This window comes from Haemaphysalis longicornis, unplaced genomic scaffold (genome assembly GCF_048455015.1).
Source record: "Haemaphysalis longicornis isolate Haplotype H1 unplaced genomic scaffold, Haemaphysalis longicornis Haplotype H1 scaffold_17, whole genome shotgun sequence".
Taxonomy (NCBI): Eukaryota; Metazoa; Arthropoda; class Arachnida; order Ixodida; family Ixodidae; genus Haemaphysalis; species Haemaphysalis longicornis.
Window position 1 is genome coordinate 5,781,374 of NW_027526276.1, and position 20,837 is coordinate 5,802,210.

A 20,837-nucleotide genomic window follows, 5' to 3' on the forward strand; every position below is an offset into this window, starting at 1 on the left:
CACATCAAAAAGCTAATGGGTTCATTGTAGGGTTATAGTGATGCTTACAGTAGTCGATTAGTGACTCCGTAAGTATTACCTGCAGTGAGTGTATTTGATTTAAGATTGAACTTCTCAGATCTCTCTGGTTCAAGAATCCATGTTTTGGGCGCCAGAAAATCGGTGACAACAAGATTATGCGTCGTCTAAGCAAGCCTCAGTCGGGGATACCGTGCTGGTAAAGAGAAACAGCAGGTTGAGGGGAGGTTCGGAGTAGCTGCTCTGAGAAAGAGCAATTACAATTGCAAAAACTCAATTATTACAATACAACTATAACTTTGACAATGCTTCCAGACGCGATGAAAACAGTGAAAGTGTTTTCACTTTTTCCCTCTAACTGTTTTACAAACCGAAAGCTGTAGGAGGACGCACAAAACATGTCTTTGTGTTTGCTCTATTAAACTACCAACCCGCCATGGATGCTCACTGGCTAAGGAGTTCCACTGCTGAGCACAAAGGATGCGAGTTCAATCGCCAGCCTCGGCGTTCGATTTTCAGACGGAGGCGAAAAGCAAAAATGCCCATGTGTTCGAGATTTCAGAGTACATTGAAGATCCAATGGTGGTCAAAATTAATCCGAAGCTCTCCACTCTGGCGCGCCTCATCGCCTGCGCTGAATCGGCGCGTTAATTCCTACAATCAAGCAATAATAAACAATCTGCGCTCAAACATTGTACCGAGCAATAAAATTTATATTCGATGCAGGGTTAAAGGCTACCAGTATGACCTCACCTCGTAACTTCAGCACGGGGCTACGCTTCCTGAACACGGCAGCAACATGAACAAAAAGGGTTAGACAGCTGTATTTTGAAACTTGCAGCTAGATACCAGAAATTTTGTCCTACAAATATTTCTTGTGTTCGGGTAAAAAACGAAAAAAATTACACCATCTTCCCGAGGGGAACCCTGACGTGATGCAAAGCATCGCAGAGTTCCAATCCAATATAATCCAATCCAAGCCAAGCCAATCCAACCCAATCCAATCGAATCCAATCCAATGCCTCTCTCGAGAGAATGTTCGCTATCGGAGAGGACAGGGGGTGAGCGGCGGAGAGCGAACCTGGCGCGGATAGGAGAATGGGGGAAGGGTGGTCGCCGACAACGCCGACAACAACGCCGGATGGATGCAGGGACAAGGCGAGTGAATGAGATGCGTCGCATCTAAAAAAACGTTCTCCAGCTGCAAGATTTCCTGGGTCACAAATCTGGATACTGTTACTTTTTTAGTTTTAGGTCACAGCAATGCAGCTCAGCTAAGGCTACTAGGCGTTCATCGCCAAGTTGTTGTTTTTTACAATGCACTATAATTCGGAGAACATGATGCATCAATGCGGCACTACATGTTGACTAACGGTGCAGCGGCACCGGATACACTCACATTTTCCAATGCTTTAAATCAACAAAATAATGCGTCGCTGTAGATGACTGTACTGCATAGGCTAAAGGGGGACTCAATATTTACGGTTAATCGGCGTTGGCATTGTTACGTGCATTGCTCCGCAGCTAGCCAAACTTGAACCACAGCCGTGTTATCGAGAAAAGAGTATTCATAAAGAAAATTCCCGCAGGCTGTCATTATATTTACTTAGAGCACTGGGCGAGCACTGCTAACTGCACGCAGATGATTATAAAGGAAACATGAGTGTGTAAACTACTTAAAAATAGCGATCCGATTTGTGTGTTTTAAAAGATTACAACAAAGGTGAGTGGAAGTGTCAAAAAAAGCTCTAGTAAGGCCAGAGTGGTCATTGTTCACATTTCGCAGGTACCAGGTAACACCGTTACCTGGTCAAACCAGGCCACCCACCTTTTTTGCTAAATAAACATGTTCCAATCCAGTCTTCTAACCGTCCCTACGGCGCCTTTTTTGTAGTTGTTGAGATTCCCTTCCAAAAGCGGAACAGAAAGGGATGGTGAAAATTACTCTGGCCTATGTTTAGGTTATTTCTTAATTTCATGTTTTTAAGAAACAAACAACAGCGGCAGTGGCGACGATTTATTCTGTTGCTGTTGGGCGAACCAGCCAGAAGACGACACCGACAAATGTTGTGACGACAGTTAGACGTCTTCGCCACCCTTTTGCTTAAAACCGAGTGTAAAACCCAAAATTTGGAATTCTCAGTTCACAGTCCTAATTGCAAGAACACGGGCGGATGAAAATGTGCACGGCAAAACTGGACACTGGAAATATCTTTAAAGCACGAGTGCCCTGTAAAGGTAGCAGCCTAGGTCAAATAATACCACCAAAGCAGAGGACAAAGATAGCAAGTATTATAAATTAGTCTTCTCGTGCGCGTTTCCTTTCCGTGTGCCTACAGCCGTCTATTTTCTTGACCTGTTCTATGACAACAGAAGTTGGTTGGCTTTGTAGGCGTTCATTTTCACTGCTGCCAAGGCTTCTGAAATTGACAAAGGGAATTTCCATATGCCCACAAATAGGTTCCCCGTAGCTGTACTGCTGCCAAGCCACAACAGGAGGCAACCTCTGAACCCCAACCCTGAACTGATTAGAATGAGGACATCACTGGCGAAGCATATACCCACAACGCATCCCCTATTCTATCTTATCGAGCAGTGCAAGCGTAGAGTAGGGTGATAAGAAAAGAGATAAAGTCCCTGCTTGTACTTTTTTCAAGCGGGTGGCGCAGAGATGTATGTTTGTGCTCCAGTTTATTATTTTAACATTACGCGTGTCCAATGTGCTGGTCTCCACAATTTGGAGCTCGACAAACATGGGACTGTTCTTAGAGACACGTCACTTTTGTCGATGATAGCTGGAAACGTTTACGGAAAGGCCGCAGAGATAGATTTTAGCGCGCTCCAGTTTGGCGCCTGGTGCAGTGGTTTGGTGCTATGGCGGTGGCGGCGAAGGCGATGTTCGCGTAACCACGTGAGTGAACGAAACACCCAGGTCAGAAAGAAAACGGAGGAGGATCGTCTGCGAAAGTGTGATGGAGAGGTCGCTCCTCCCCGGAGACGCATGGCGAAACTGTGAGGGAAGACAGCCAGAGATGGCGCCATTGAAGAGCATGCACCCCCTTCTTCACACTTTCTTATACCCTCCTCCTCCTCAAATCATTAGTTCATCCCAACCACGTGACAATTGCGCTTGAGGCTCAAAGACGATCTGCTACAACATGCTCGGCATCGGAGGCGACGCACTGCGACGTAAGGCCAAAGCGCTCCACCCTGCTTTCGCAGATCGCACGATCACTTCATTAGAGTCAGCAGATATGCACCGTGACCCAGAAGACTGCAATTCGTGTTGCGCACAAATTTCGCATTAGGGGGCATAGTAATTATTAGCTTCTTTTTTGAATACATGGAACAAGAAAGTAAGATGACTAGTATGGAAACTAAACGCGATGCATAACTTGACTCTTGACTTGATTTTTGACCTGACTTCACTCTTGACTTCACGGAATGCCAGGAAGGGGATGACCCATGCGCGTTTATGTAATGTGCATGTCACACTGCGCCCTGGAAATAAAAGTATTTATGTTATTCTCGAATCGCATTAATGACATTATTGATCGGAGCGATAATGACGTAAGACGTTTAAGCCATGATTGTCTTTTTGTTGATTGAGTTTTGTTGCGCTTCAAAGCGCAACAAAACGAAGAACAGAGTAGACGAGTTAAGCACTAACTTCCAACGAATATAGTTTTTTATTTACTTTATATAGTTTTTTTTTTCTACCATCAACTTAGCCCTGATGGCTGTGCGAGCCCGAAACCAACCACTTTCCACTTCGACCTCAATACCTCAAAGTGCAACGACGTGCATATGTGTGCCAAGACGATTAACGGCGCAAAAACAGCACGAAGGACATGCAAGGGAGGAGAAACAAGCGGTTGTTTGCGTCCTACAGATGCGCGGTCTTGAATTTTTTGCGCCCTTATAAATAGGCGATCAGTGGCAACTATGAAAGCTTACAAACTTTGTGTACACGCTTGTGCAAGGTGGGCACACCCGCCCAGCAAGACCGAGTATAAACTTGTTATTTCTTGTATTGGCGGACAAAAGAAACACGATGAGTTTAAAAGTTTTGCCTGATGATACCCGATTTCTTGGTCTTCACCGCGTCCCGGGAAAGTCCAGTGTCTGCACAAAGATAAGAGGCTTCATCAATTTTAGGGGCCCACTGGAATATACTATCTTGCATTCAAAACAGAATAAGTTTTTTTTTAATTTGTGTAATTGTTACAAAGGTTAGCTGGATACATAGAGGACGGCACGAACACAAGAAACGGCAGGACAAAGCTGTTTAAATTTGCATTACCAAGCAGCCCACAAAGCCATCCTTGCGCAATTTGAAGTTTTTTTGGTAAGATTTAGGGATTGTTTAAAACCTGTTGAGTCTCAAAGTGCATCGCTGTACTTTCTCGCACCGTGCTCTATCAAACGGGGTGATGGAATAGTCATCGTGTCATTGCCAATACTGTGGTGTTTTCGCTAATCTCCTGATGTCGGTGTCCGCGTCCGACTGAAGAGGTGCCGTTGTCGTGCAGGGAACTTCGCAAAACGATAAACATATTCCCGGTGGGGATTTTTAAAGTAAAGCTCATTTTGCCTTATTGGCGGTGACCGTCCATATCAAAACGCACTGCAGAAAAGCCTTTATCTGACGATGATGATGATTGTGGGAGAAGTTAAAGATGGTTGAAGTGAAAGTTAGCACCTTCGTAGACCAAAGTCAAAGTAAAAACTCGCAATCGTTACTCCAAGAACACACGGCAGGAAAGCCAACTTAAAAAATTAGCTTCCACAAAGGCCCACGATCGTACCTGGGTCACTCGCGTTATGAAGCGGACGTCTATATCCGGCCTTGTCATGCCGACATGGCCTAAGCAGTCTCCATTTAGAACTTTGACTTTGACTCGGGTTCATTCGAAGGAAGCTTTGTGCATTTACCTCCTTCCTCATAACAAAGGGGCCTTGATGTTTTTTACTCGGTTACTGAAATATTAACGTTAACTGACGTGGTGGCATTTGAACCAATCGACGCTTTATTTCGAAGGCGTGGTACTAGAAGGCATTGTATTCTGCCAAACCTTTTCGTTTCACAACCAACTCTACCAGTTTTCAGCAGACAATCAGGATAAATAAAAATATTTTAATGACTGATAATGAATGCTGTTATTGCTCATTGCGACAATTAGTTTCTCGAAGTTTTACATAATTTAACTCAAATTTTTGAAAAACACGCTGACGTCCTGCGAAGACACCGTTATAGTGACAACAGTATAAGATTCATAATATCTGTGTTCTGTGCCGCATATTCTGCGCGCGCGCTTGAATTGGGTCCCAATCACGGAAGCGTCCTCGACTAAAGACTCTTACATACGCCGTATCAAAAAGCTGCAACACAGCTGTTGACCATGCATCATGTCGAATGTCTGCAGTGCAGCAAAGCTTGGCCAAATTTGCAGAGAGGTCGGTTGGATAATCGCAGAGATAGCAGATGTGGGAAGGTGTCTATGCATCATTTGATCACCCGATAGCTTTCTCGCGCTTTCTGAAGAATGATAACAGCGAAGATGGCCTACAACAGCGGTTGGAGGTGTGCAGTACCTCAGTAACATTACAGGCAATTTTAGGATGCAAAGATTAAAACAGTTCCACTGAATTGTAAACGGACCGGAAGTTTAGAGGAGTGATTCCACAGAGGGGTTGTGGCGCAGTTATTCGCTATCACCCCTCACTTTCTTACCCTCTCCGTCTCACTCCTACCCTTGATAATTCCCACAGAGGTCTGCTCAAATAATGTAAATTCTCCCGCCTCCGCAGTGCTTGCTCGCCTTGTCTTGGGACAGCTCACATCATTTCCTTTAACTTATCTTTCTTGTTCTGCTGGGAATAGCACGAGCGACAGTTCTGTTCACTTTGTGCTTGCTTTGATCTCGCACCTGCTGGAGGCCTTCTGTGCCTTTCTGAAGCGTTGTTTTAACGTCGTACCTGTTCTTGCTTGCGTTAGTCTGTTCCGCGTCATCAGAAAACTCCGAGGCACTGTTACTCCCGCCAGATACCGCGTGCTTGGGCACGAGGTTTACGAGGAGCGCTGGGTAGAGTCCAGGTTGCGCATGGCGCTCGCAAAAAACACCAAGAAAGCAGTTCACAAGATTCGCCGCCTCAAGGGGGAGCTCGCGCCACCTTGAACTACAGTCGCCGAGATCGCGAAGCCGATGGCCGCCGGGTCTAGAGGGTGCCGATGTGTTCCACGTTGGGAGAATCGTGAAAGTTTGAGTAGAGAACGATCCAATCCGGCCAGGCAAGCATGAAAAGACGACGGCATTAATGGATATGACGATTGCCATACTACGATAGTGAAAAGCGAAGATCAAACATGTAAATAAAGACTTTCAAACCTAATTAAATGCGTGGTGCGGTGTCCTTCTGTGCTTACATGGAAAGAGTTCATGCAGCGTCGCTATGGTTCAAGCCTCACGCGAAATAGTGATGGCTTCGCCTTTTTTATTTCTTTAGCAGCCAGTTTTTTGTCGTTTACTATTGTAAACAGCAACCTAATGAGCATTCCTATATAAATGGATGGGGGAACAAAAAAATAGGATTTATTACAGATGTTTTGCCACAAATGTCTCCGTAGTTTCGTTGCGCTCATAATGGATGTATGCAGGACAATTGACAGAGGCTCAAGGAGAGTCAGAGAGTTCTCCCTATCTAAACCCTTGTTCAGCTGCCCTCAAAACGTTTGGCGGGAAGGCTGAATCGAGCATCAAGAGGGCATCATATCGAAGCATCTGTTTGAATGCTTGACACCGCGTGACAGCGGTGGCTAGATAGCGGTACCACGGACGTGCAACGACGAGACGCCGGGCCGCTAAATTGCTCTCAACATAATAAAAATTTATTTTCAACTGTCTGGGAATGCGCCTACAATCCACATTCCCTTCCATATCCCCTCCGTAGTGTGAGCGTGAGCTTGCCAGCTCAAGGTTAGAGGACTTGGAAAACCTCAGCGCTTGCGCACGGCATGTGTTCTCGTGGCCATGTGGACTAAGCAAGCCAATTCTAATTCCATGTTCCTTTCCCTGCCCCTTTCCTAAGCCATGCTCGAACCATAGAGAAGTTGCAGGATTTCTTTGAACATGAGCACTGAAGGACACATCAGAACACATTTGCACAAGTTTGAAGATATTTATTAACATTTTCTGTCCTCACTTTGCACCGCGCTAGTAGGCATCATCGTCATAAGCATCGGTATCATCGTTGTCTTATGCCAGGCATTATATTCGCGGTAGCGCGTGACGACAGCACTGGACTTTTTGTCGTAGCGTGAGCAACAGTGGCCGAGGCTGAGCAGTTTCGCGTGGCTCCTGAAGAGCCGTGCTGCGCGTGCGCGAGGAGCACTGACGTCACACGGCGCACACAAAGTTGTTCGCTGTCTCTCTCACACCCCGCGCGCCTAGCGTCTTCGCCAACATCCGTTCCCCACCTGGCAGCCCGGTCCACTTCATGTTCACGTTAGGGGTGGCCGGGTGTGAAACCGATTGCTCGTGCGTCGCAGCACCACCGCCGTGCGACTGTGGAACCAGCTCAGCGCAGGGGCTATTGGTGACGCAGCGCCGGAGTCGCTTGATAAATGTACATGCGGTGCCTAATGCGCATACCGTGTGTGTGGGTCATTTAGGCAGCAGTAGGCACGATAATCAAGCTAATTCTTGACAACTAGGAAAGCTAAGAATAACCAGCTGAACCTCAGCTCACGCTACGTGTATCCTGGTATAGCCGGGCTGAGCCATTGCTATTTTTTTTTCTAAAGTCATGGCGCGTGCTGGAGACGCTGTGCGGTTGCCGCGAGGAGCACGCTCACGAGCGCTCGGCATTTTCTTTTTATTTATTTCTGCAACAGCGAACTTGCGGCTTGTACAGCAGCTCCGCTGTAAAAGATTGACGTAAAGCTAGGCGGGAAGCGTTTTCTGAGTGATCGCGAGGTAGGAAAGGAAAATCACCGTGTGGAAAGAGGGTCGGAGAGATACTGAGACGATGGCCGACGCAGCAAGCGCAGAGAAAGGGTGATAGCTCTAGCGCGCGATGCGAGATTCCGACGGTGCTGTCGACGTGTTTAGTCAAGTGGTGATGGGAGCACCCCCTACGGTAAACAATACTTTCAACAGAAGGTAACTAAATGGGCCAACTAGGCTTTCGCCTACGCATCTTTAATAGTTCTGAGCATCACCCTGTTTTTTTCGAGTACCACGAATCGGCCTTTTACAATTGTAAGAAAACGCATGTCCCTCAAAACGCATTTAAGAGTTTGCCAGAAAAAAATTCACTCCTTCGAAATTAAAACTGCTTTACAAAGCAAGTATTTATTGAGCAGCTAATGTGCAATTAAAAGGTATGTAAGTTTTGCTACGAAAGAATTGTGTTATTTGAAAGGGAAAAAAATGTAAGTGGGTATTTGTTATTCTGTGTTTGCACTTAACTTCATAGTACACGAAGGTTTACGTTAACGATCTCACAAAAAGTATTTGAGGTCTGTGCTTACCATTGCAAGTGTGAAAGGCGTGTGGATTATGTCGCCTTTGCTATGCGCGTTGTCCTTAGAGCGGAAGACTTGGGGCCCATGTAGCTATTACCTACAAGAAGTAGTGATGCTTGTTTTAGGCGTGAACGTCTTCGATCCTTATGTTCGAAGAACCCGCGTTTTGAGCGACACAAATTACGCGCACAAGAAAATTTGACCTTGTGAGTCGAGCGACCGCGAATCGGGGACTCCCTGCTTGGTGAGAGAAACTGAAGGATGAGGGCTGGGAGGGGGGTAGAGGTGGAGAGACCCTCCCAGAAAGCACGACGTAGCGCGCATTGAGAAAAAGAAACAGCGGGTCATAATGTGGGCTGGCCTCGGCCGCACGTGCAATCCGAGCAGCATTTAGAAGGTGAAAAACCGCCGATGGTTAAGAGGAGGATCGCGGCGATGTCGAGCGCGTGGAACCAGCCCCCGAGGGTGCTGCAAAGGAAGCTTGTCAGTTCTTGATCGGCGTGGCCTCAAAGTTCTGCAGAAAGTTACACTGCACATAATTAAAACGTCCAACTAGGCCTCCGCTTCAGTGGTACCGGAAGCTAGGCATACCTGCTGCCAGTGGTACCTGAAGCACCCACTTTTTCCATGCTTTGAATGAACAAAATAATGCCGTCCCTGTAAATGAGTGTACTGCACACGCTAAAGTGAGATTTGCTTTTTCATCATTAATAAACGTTTTTACGAGCATTGCTCGTCAGCCAGCTTAATTTAAGTGACAGGTGTGTTATCGAGAAAAAAAGCATTCAATAAAAGAATTCCGCCATGCTGTCGTAATTACTTTATGCACTCGAAGAGAGCTTGTAAATGCATACAGCTGGTTGTTAAGGAAACGTATTATGTATAAAATATTTAAAAAGAGCGGTCCCACTTGAGTGCCTTGAAATATGAGAAGGGTCAGTAGCAGTTTCAAAAAAAGCACGAGTCAGGGCGGAGATGTTATTGTTCGTGACATATATGTACCAGGTCACACAGGTACCACGTCACACCAGGCCACCCACTCTTTTGCTCAATAAACTTTTCCAAATCCAACGTCCAAACTGTCGCTACGTCCATTTTGTTTTTTGTTTTTGAGACTCCGTGCTAAATGATGCAGAAAAACCGATGGTGACAAATATGCTACCCAGCCTTCAGCTTCGTCATTAATTTTATGTTTCCAATGAAACAACAGCAGCGTCAATGTCAATGATTTTTTTGTTGTTGTGGGGCCAAGCAGCGATGAAGGCGACGCCGGCCATTGTTATGAGGACAGGTAGGCGTCTTGGTCAAAAATTTCTTAAACGAAGACAACAACAATGATGGTCACTGACTACTATTACGGCGGGGCAAATTTATCTTCTTGGTTAATTCCCGGTGGCAAAAGACACGGCGCAGTCATTGGCAATGATCGTTTGGCGCCTGAACTGAACGATTGAGCATTCCACCCATATGAGAGCCCTGTGATAACCAGTCAAGCCAATCTAAACGGCTGTGCTGGGAAGCTCGTTGTATGGCGAAAGTGCAAACTGGGAATTTATATGTCGAGCGTCTGTTTATCCTCATGTTAAAGAGCTTCTTTGTCGTGCGTCTCGTTATCTGCGTCGTGTTAACGCTATAAGGGCCATGGCGACAAAATACTTCTTCCAGATTCAGAGACCTAGGCTTTGGCAGCTCACTGAGCTCGATTCCAGCGTCACGAAAGATGGTTTTTTAACCGGGAAAATACCAAATACACTCCTAAAAAAGGTCGTGGCACTTGCTAACACAACATTAACCAGGTAATTGTTACAGCGTACATCAGGACCAAGGGCCTTTACCAGGGCACCAGGTTCAGTATACACCAGGGGTTTTATTAACTGGTTATGCGTAACCTCGGAAATGGTATGTGGAACAATGGTGATCCGGCTTGCTCGCAGCACGACATAAGACACATCCAACACGCACATGTCTCACTTAGACAATATAAATTGAAGAAACAAACGAGATGCACGACGGTAGCGAGTATAACTTAGTAACCTTAGAAATACATTTTCCCCTCTTGCTTTTATAGGTAGCAGCGGAAATTCCCCTGACAGAGTCAGTGGGCTTGCCGCAGAAAAGCCAATATTATAGCAATACTTTTACATTTAGGCATTTTAGTAGAAAAATATACAAGTAAGCATGTGTATTTGCCAAAATTCTTCCTTAATCAGGTGGACTGGGAAAAGATCTGTAATTATTATGTTCAATAATTTATACAATTTTGCAACTTTAGTGATGCTAGTATCAAACAAGAGCAGTTACTATGTGCACAATGTCGGTTGGTAACGGTAGTATTTAGGTTCCATACGTAGCGGCAGGACATGCGCACCGTTCTGGGGTAGCAAGGAGTTATAAATGCAACCCGTGACTACATATTTACTAGCTTTTTTGTTAAGGGTGTATATAAAAAACTTTCTCCAAATTTTAGAAATAGCGACGTTCTATGGGCAGCTGTGACCTAATATAGGCTGCAAGTTAGCATTGGAGTGGTACGTTGAAACGGAAGTAGAGGCCCCACCACAATCGCCCATCATGGTTGTTCACGGTGGCATAGGTAGGCGGTCCCCAATCGTCCAAACAACATACTGTGACGTCATACTGTGGCGTCAACACACTGAGACGACTCTGTAAATGCCTAGGCAGTCCCCATTGCCTAATATGTTTTCTTCAATATCACTGTATTTGCTTGTATTTCGGGGTAAAATTTCTATAATTGTTATCGGAACAGTGCGGTGCTTGTATTTCAGACTTTGTAAGTAATAACCACGTAATTGTATCTTGTCTGTATGGAGGATTTGGAACAAGGATATTTATGTGAAAGACGAACCCGGGACGGGCTCTCGGGGGATGAGGCTCTGTTCTGCACATTACGAGGGCGTGGGTTCGAACCTGCCACGGAGGCCGTTTTACAGCGAAGTTGTTAGTGGATAGTTGGCAGGAATCTGTCGTGTTGTTCAGGAACATAATACGCATTCCGGTCATTCCTAATGCAGAGCCGAATCTGTCTATCTGTCTTTATTATACGAATATGCCAGAAAAGCACACAATGCGTAATCGCCAAGACCACCAGTACTTGCGATGGGTTTCCGCAATACTAACGAAATAGCTCGTTCACTGTTAATTGTACGGGGAGTGAATGCACGGGCTTTGAGGGGGAGCATCATTTGAGAAAACAGTGGCACCTCCTCTTCTTGAAGTACGATTTTGAATTTATGCGATATTTTACTGCTGAAGTGGCTCTGAAGAGCCTCACCTCAGTCGGAATATCATTGGTATGAGAGGTTGGTTTTTTTAATAGGAAATACTTAAAACATCTGTTTCCACAGCTGTCCAAGCAGTCTCATAAGGTTTGGCAAAACTACCGCGAGACAAATTGTAACTGCTGCATATTTGCCTTTTAGGATAAAGCGATCATACATTAGAGATTTTTTAAGGTAACGGGCTAGGAATAATGCCTATTCCAAAACCAGAAGAGCTCTCCAGTCAATACGTTTCTGAAGGAATAAAACAAACTTCTATATTTACCCTATAGATGCTATGTTATTTTCATATGTTCAAAGAAATGAAAACTAGAGAATGTGGCACTACACTACGGCGCTCGTCATAGCCCGGGTGTACCGTTACCGTGTAAAACCCAGCATTTTAAATTCTCGGTTCTAAGACAAAGCACACGGGCGGATGAACATGTAAAAGGCAGAACTGAATGCAAAAAGGAATTAAAAAATCGATGTACTGTCAAGGTAGCATCCTATGTCAAATAATAGCACCAAAGCGGATGAGACAGACAACATGTGCCATATTTTTTTTCTCTTGCCCGTTTCTGTTCCGCGTTCTAACAGTCATCCGTTTTGTTGCGCTGGTCTATGAGAAGGAATTTTTGTCCGCTTGTAGGTTTTTGTTTTGATTGCGGCCTAGGCTCTTGAATTTGACAAAGGGAATTTTAACGTGCCCACTGAATAGTTCCCAATAGCTGTACTACGGCCCAGCCCGAGCGGGAGACAACCTCTGAACACAATCCCTGAACTCATTAGAATGCAGAATTGACTGGCGAAAAATACTTCTACAACGCGTCCGTGGTTATATGTCTTAAAGAGCAATGCCAGATCGCAGTATGGGGATAACACTAGAGACAAAGGCGCTGCTTTTGCTTTCTTTATGCGTATGGCACGAAGATATGTTTGGGCAGTAGCTTATTGACGTAACCTCACGTGCGGAATAGCCCGGGTTCAGACTTGTTGCCGCGACTGTGGTAATATCTTTAAAGAATAACATTAGTTCACGTCTAAGCCAACTGAACTGCCTGATACGGCGTTTTTCTAATGTCCATAGCTCACGATACGGATGTTGTGACGGTGGTCTAAACATGGCATTACGTGGCGCACTCCACGATGTTGAGCATGGTAAAAAAACATTGGGGTGTTGTTAGACTGGTGTTTTAGCCGATGATGGTGGAAACGTTAGGCGGAAATGCCACCATTAATAGGTATAAGAGCGCACACTATTGGTGCATTGTACAGTGGTTTGGCAATGTCGGTGGCGGCGGCAAAGATGATTTTCGCGTAACCGAGTCAGCGAACGAGACACTTAGGACAGCAAGAAAACGGAGGAGGATTGTCTGCGAAAGTATGAGCTTGATGGCGCAATACGGTGGAGATGCATGGCGTAAGTGGGAACGGGAGGCAACGAGAGATGACGCCATAGCATAGCCTGCCGCCCGCCTCTTCACACTTTCGCAACACTCGATCCTCCGTCCGTGGCTCATCTGAACGACGTGACGTTTGCGCTTGAGGTTCGAAAACGATGTGCATCAACGTGCTCGGTGGTGGCAGCGACGTGCTGCGAAGTAAGGGCAGAGTAGGGCGCGCTCTGTACGTTTGCTGATCGCACGATTACTTCCTGAGAGGCAGAAGCTATGCGCCGTGACCGAGAAGACTGCAGATCGCGCTGCAAACAAATTTCGCCTTAGCGAGTACAATAATCGTCAGGTACTTTTTGAATACATAGACAAAGACAGAAAGGTGATTAGTGAGAAAACTAAACGCGTGCCTAACTTGACTTGATTGCACACTGTATCAGTCAACGTTGATACTTTCACACAGGCGTACATGCAGATGTTTGAAAGGATAATTGTCTGGGGACACAAGGAAGCAATCGCGTGATCAGAGGAGCTATGGACCTCTCCTTCAACTTCCTCCCAGATGCTTTACTGGAACGTTTCCTACAAACCACAACTTTTTTGGGAACATTCTGCCTAAAATATTCGGACGCCTGCTCTAATCCTTCAGACCTAATGAAGGAGTTCGGCTTTTGTAACTAACGCAGGTGGCAATAGTACACACAGAAACGTTCTCCAACAGCATGGCTGCTTGGCGGGCACCCTATACCACGCGAAGATATGAGACGATTATTTCAATATAAAGAGCCAAAAGGAAAGTAGAGAAACTGTGTGGAGCTATATGCTAAGTGTGAAAAAGAAGACTCGAGGGAAACAGCCATTTTTTACACACAATATTCAGATAAGATATACTATAGTTTAATGTGATTCAGCACAAGGAATGACGCCTACATTCCTTCTCAACACTCCTCGCAATCACTTTTCTTGCACTTGATGCCGACACACTGAAAGGATAATAGCACCTTTTTAAGAAATGATATTACGAAATTTTATCAATGTAGACGAAGCAAAATATAAATGACACTGCCTTCAATGAGCACTGTTCGTTCCTGGCGTTTACTATATTCAATAAGTTAACAGTAGTGAAATATTTGGAAAATTTTGTCTTGAAGAATTTAACAAAAATGTCCCAGGACCATTTGTTCGGGACCATATTGTCCACTTCGGCTTGTTGACGAACTTTCCCTACTAGCGTGTCTGACAACATACAAGAACACCTATGCCCAGATAAGCACAAAAATGTCTCGACGGGCTACGGCATCGACAAGACAACGGCCTGACACGACCCGAGTTTCAGTTGCCGATGTTGGACTAATGATCACTGCCGACGTGCGCCGTGGAGGGCCAAGGCAGAGCTAGGCTAGAAATCTGTGAAGGAGACCGTAATGCGAGCGTATTGAAATAGGACTTGCGGAGGAGTACCGTTCGTTTTTAAAGACGTTCGTGGGCTACTTAAACGCGAATATTTTGGACTTCTGTCTGTCCGCCTGTGTTTCGATTCAGACACCCGGCAAAAGCTTTAAGACCACGTGAAAGAGACGGTTATCTAAGCAAATCATTTCCAACGTTCTAAATTTGGAGGCAATGTTCGTACTTGTCAATATTGTTCAGCAAAAAAACTAGTTTGCATATTTGAGGCATAATACCAATAAATAGTGATATTTGCAGTGCTGTTTTAGTCCGAATCACATAGATGCTTGATTTTTCAGATTCAGATAGAGAAAATAGGCTTTGAAATCATTGCTTTGGCCAGAAAATGGGAAAAGTGACCATTCCTGTGGCTCGTACATCGTGCCAGCATTAGGTTAATTCCCATTGCAACGAAAGCCTCGAGTAGATAACGCACAAGCAAGGAAATGCGGAAAAATTGAATTGAATGGAGCAAGCCTTTACGGTATTTACCGTGCGAAAAGTAACTCCGCAGAAGAAAAGCTTGACAGGTGGGTAGGCAGAGAAGACAGGCGCTTCGTTGGCTGCGGCTGCACAAGACTATCGTCTATCGACGACATGTGCGGCCAAGTAAGCAGATACATAGTCAATTTTTATCGCATCGTGCACGTGATCGCAAACGCGTGCAGTATAATTTCTGCGTTACTTAGCGTTATTGGAACACCGTGACATATATACTGCGAATTTGCTTTTTGTAACATCTCAGACTTTCCATTCACCAAACTCTAGCGCCACTGGAGAAGAAGGAACTACCGCGAAGCTGCTCTAATTTAGCAAGAGTTTAGCATATACGTGCCACCAATCAAAAAATTCAAAACATCTATTATTCAAAGGCAGATATGATAGTACCCTGTAACAAAAAATAAACGGCTCGAGAATAGACACACGTAAGCAATGATCCAGGTCAAAAAGCGAACCAACCTACGTAAACACCGTAATCCCGCGTTATAACCAACTCGCTTTACTATCGAACTCGCTTTAGTCGAAATATCGCTTTGTTCGAACTTTCTTCTGGTCACAACCTAGACACATGCATTTTGGACCGCATTACTCGGAGCGCACGAAGAGCGTGACCCGCTTAGAGCGAAGAGGCGAGCGGAGGGTTGTGGCGACCCAGCGGCGAGTCAGGCGGTCAACATGGCGGGCTTATGCAAGGCGGTGTTCCTCCGGCGATTTTGTCGAACCGGTCATGCTAAATTTCCGCCATCCGACTTCAGACAAACGGCCAAATGCGTGGTAGAATCATTGACTTTGTTCCTAGACATTGGTCAATGGCGTGGACGCGACGGTGCGCCTGCAACGGCACTCAAACCGTTGTATTAGCAGCGTCGTCGACAACGGCGTGTCGAAAAACTCTTGTTTTGCAAAGATCACGGATGCACACCTCGCAAAACATTGTCCATTGATCATACAACGTCCCTAGTACAAAACTGGGCAGTGTTTGTGATTGTGCTCTGAACCATAATGAGCAAGCAGTCTTTTTTTGAGATCCCAAACACAACCTCAGACACAAGCAACTGCATTTGCTTCCTTTCCCAGAACGAAAATCTTCTAGCGTTTCGAGACGCCCGTGCGCCCCTATAAATGTTGCCAATGCCTTTCCTCCTCATTCGCTCTCCAGTCTCCGCGGAGTTCAGACGCCAGTCAGAGCTTTTCACGGCGCCCAATCACGGCGACCACAGCCTCAAGCAAGGCATCGCCAGATTGGAGCAGGAGTTGCTCGCGCCCGACAAGAACTTAAAACAGTCGAAGCCCACTGCTTTTTTGCACTCGAAATAGAGTTTTACTTCTCTGCACTCATCGTTTTTATTCCTTCCAGTTGTGGCGCAATTGAAGCTCGACTGATTTAGTTTTTCTCGACTGGACACTTATTTGGAAATACCACTTATAACAAACTTCTTCGCCGTCCCGCTCACTTCGTTATAACGAGGAATCACTGTATCTCAATCACAGTACATTCGCCACGACTCGCTTAACACAACCGATGACAGGCCCTTTGATAGACTGAATTTGAGATACACAGAAACGAGAGACATATAGTGCCAAAGTTACACAGATTCTCGCATATAAAGCGTTTTGTAATTGCGTAAATGAGGATATGCGGTATTCAATGTATATTTAGTAGATTTGCTCGGTGTCACAGTACACACAATGGATTCAAGGCGCACGAATATATTTTTTGTGTGGTCGCCCTCCTAGGGCCAGCGGTGTAACTCGTCTATTGGTTCATTGATTGCTTCGTACATTGTCGAGCATGCACTGCGGTTGACATGTATAAACATCGCACGCAACTTGGCCATTATACGGGCACACCGCAGCGCATATCGGAATGCACCTACATGCAACCCTGTTTGTAAAACGATGCCAAATGGCCAGCGGCGGGTGTGTGTCACTACGCTATAGAAAAAGCGGAGAGTGTGGGGTTTGTACCAGGGTTAAGGATTTTTGGCCGAAAGATGCTCTTCGCGGTATTACGAAGTGCTTGAAGTGCAATTTCTCCGCTTTTCAGACAGACAGACAGTCAGACAGACAGACAGACAGACAGACAGACCGACAGACAGACAGACAGACAGACAGACACAGGAATTTCCCGTTTGAGTAGCGCAGAAAATGTTAACGTGGTTAGAAGTAACAATCCAGTGCATCCGCATTGAGAGGGCCGAGCGGACCACAATACACCAAACAGATTCGCGAGGTAGTAGCTCGTCGGGAGGATTCTCAAACCACGCACCCATCCCACGCCTCTGATCTTTTCAGGTAGTGCCAACGCGGTCGCAAACTATGCCCAACGTCATCAACCAGAGGTCATGATTCTGGTCGCAAGCACTTTACCAAACTCGGTACCATCGGTACATCTTACATTCGGGGTAAGAATGCTCAATTTCGTGCACGCTAATGCTTGGGTCAGAAGGATGCAAAATATAATTGCGGCGATGGCCAAATTTTCGTCGACATGATCGTTTCAAGTGATGCACTTGTGGTATCGAGGACGTTTTGCAGGAGCGATTTTGCACGCCAGTCTTCGTGAATCACAAACTCCCATATGCAAACTAACGCTGGTGTGCTCGATATGGTATCTAGCAGGCTCAAGCTGTCTGTCTTGCGGTCTCTGCAGGCAGCTAAGCACGCGGTATTTACTCAGCCAAAAAGCGGCAATACTCGAGTGATATGACCAGGAGGTCAAACAACCCTCGCTACTGAGTATGTGGCACAGATACATTTATTTATTTATTTATTTATTTATTCGTACTGCAATTCCCTGGAAGCATTTCAACTTGTGGGTTCAAATAAAAAAAAGCTTATAACATCAGGCCAAAAGACGGAACAATCGCTCGCACTTCACATATTAGGCAGCCATTTACCCGAGGGAAGCAGTGAAACATCACTTGATTTTTACAGACGTAAGGAAACGCAACGCAATCCTACAGATGAAACATCACTCGCATTTTACGAAAGTAAAACGATTTCCCTTTCCTTCTGCGCGATCACCTACATCACGCTTCCCGGCTAACCTAACGTATACCTAACGTATAACGTATACCTAACCTAACGTAACGTAGCTAACCTAACGTATAACGCAAACCTCTGGAAACGGCAGAACAGTCGCCATCGCATAATCTTTTTTCTTAAATATGGGTGTTATTTATTTCCTTAAAGTTCGCGCTAAAATTTCAATCACAGCTCTCCGAGCAGCGCAGTGTATATTTAAGTCTTTGTAGGCAATAAATACGTAATTGTATATGGTCTCTATGGATCCTTTACGAACAAGGATATATATGCGAAGGATGAACCCGGTGCAGACGCACTGGGGCTTAAGCTTTGTTTCGATCATTTCAAGATAATTGGTTCGAACCCTTAACACGGCCCGCTTTACAGAGAAGCTGCTAGTGAATTCATAGCTGGCAGGAATCTGTCCGGTTATTTAGAAACCTACTACACATTGCGATCATGCCTAATTTACGGCCAAAGCTACCTGTCCCTCGTTTCATCCGAATATGTTAGAAAAGCATACAATGCTAACACCACCGGGTAGCGGCGGTGGCTTACCAAGAGACAGACAGACAGACATTCTTTTCCTGTTTGGGTAGCTCAAAAAACGTTAACGTCGTTAAAAGTAACCTTCCAGTGTATCGTCATTGCGGCCGCCGAGCGGAGAGCAACACCGAACAGTTGGTAGGAAGACGACGACGACGAAGGGTGCAGATGTGTTTCACCTCGGCTCCCGAGGAAATGCTTTATTCCGCCGGAATTTTCACGATGTGTTGAATTCACGAGTACCGCGAGTTGCAGAATACCATCCGCTGCAATTTGATACCGGATTTGGCACGGAAGACATCGAAGTTGGTGATTTAGCGGATTTTTTCCGCATCGCCTGCGACGCCTAGGCTTAGCGTGGTCGGCCGGATTCGGCCGCGGGCGGCTCCCGGCCCTTGCGGCCAGCCTTCAGCGGTGCAGCATGGACTCAACGACAGATATGGAAGTGAGTGCGACAACATCAGTGAAGGGGTTGCAAGTTGGGAACCACGGAGGACGAATGTGTGTGTAGGTGCCTGGTGAGGACTTTGTGCCTAACGATACGGCGGGATGGACGGCCCACAGCAGACGCACCAAGCGCCTCAGTACCGAGCTGAAAGCCGGTGAGTCCGTTTCGTCGTCTGAACATCAATCCAGACCGAGAAGCGGGTCAACTACGCGAAGAGGGTGACAGCGAGAATAACGAAGGCAGCACGTATGCCGCCAATGCCGCGCGAAGAGACCAAAATCATCATCCGACCACGTGGCGGCTTAAATGTCGCTCGTACTGGAGCTACGGCAATGATGGCGGCCGTCGTTGCGGCAGCCCAAATTAGCAAGGAAGAAGCAAGGATGGACACGATCTGCCCAAACCGCGCTCAAAACATCATCGTAATAAGCACGCCAAGTGAACAGCGAGCCGAGCGTTACAACAGAATGCGTAACCTCACAGTGGGGGAAACAACACACCCAATATGGACATACAGAGCAGCAGCAGAAGGAACAGCAAAAGGCGTGATCAGAGCAGTTGATGCCGCCCATACGGACGAGGAGATCAACGACAACATTGTAAATGAGACCAACCCCACCGCGCTGCAGGCGCACCGCATTGGAGGGACGTCTGCGGTGATTGTACTGTTCGACGGGACGAGGGTACCGAACTATGTCACATACGGCCCTATGTTGATGCGGTGCGTCCTGTATCGCAAACACCACGACGTATGCAGACAGTGCGGGAAGGTCGGGCACCGGGTTGACGTCTGCCCCTTCCCCGACACAAGAATCTGTATCGGGTGCGGACAGCCAAAGCCCGACGAAGACGACGCAACACTTGCAAGCCGAAGTGTCAGCTATGCGGCGGCCAGCACGTTACAGGCGGCCAAGAGTGCACCAATCGTTTCAAGACCCCGTACGTGGTGCGAAGGCGACAATGGGAACGACGACAACAACAAGAACAAGAACAAGAACAGAAAGAATTTGGCGAGGATTTCCCGCCGTTGCGGCGAGAGCGCAGCGTCAGCCGAGGGCCGCCATCCAGAAGACGGAGCGTCGCAAGTGGCCGCAAGGGGCGCTCCCCGTCGAGGCCAGCAGCGCAGGCCGAGAACCGGCGCTGGGAGACAGCTGGACGGGCGGCGTCGGCTGCGCGGAGCGGAGCCGGGCTCGTCGACGGAGCGGAGAACGGGATACAACGAGGACGTTCGAGATCGAGGGGCGGCCCTGGAGACCAGCGCGGGAACACCCATACAAAGGTGGGCTGGGCCAATGAGTCTCCCAAAGCTCTAACCCCTGAATCCCCTTCTCCACCCCCTCACATGTTACACACAGTGAAAGCGCACTGGTAACAGAGATAAAGAACATCATTGAAAGACAAAATGCGCAAATCCACGAGTTAATGAGCAGATTAGAGAAAATTACAGGTAACACGCAGAGGAAAAAGACACAAGGATGCGAAGAAACACCAGTAGCTACCACGTGTGAGGGACCACGTAAAATGCCGAGGAAGATGTCGCCGGCTTCGGCACTCCCCAACCACACAGAATGCAGAAACGCAAGAGATGGAAGCAGAAGAAGCCCCACAGAATATAAACCATCAACAAACCATTATTAAGAAGGCAG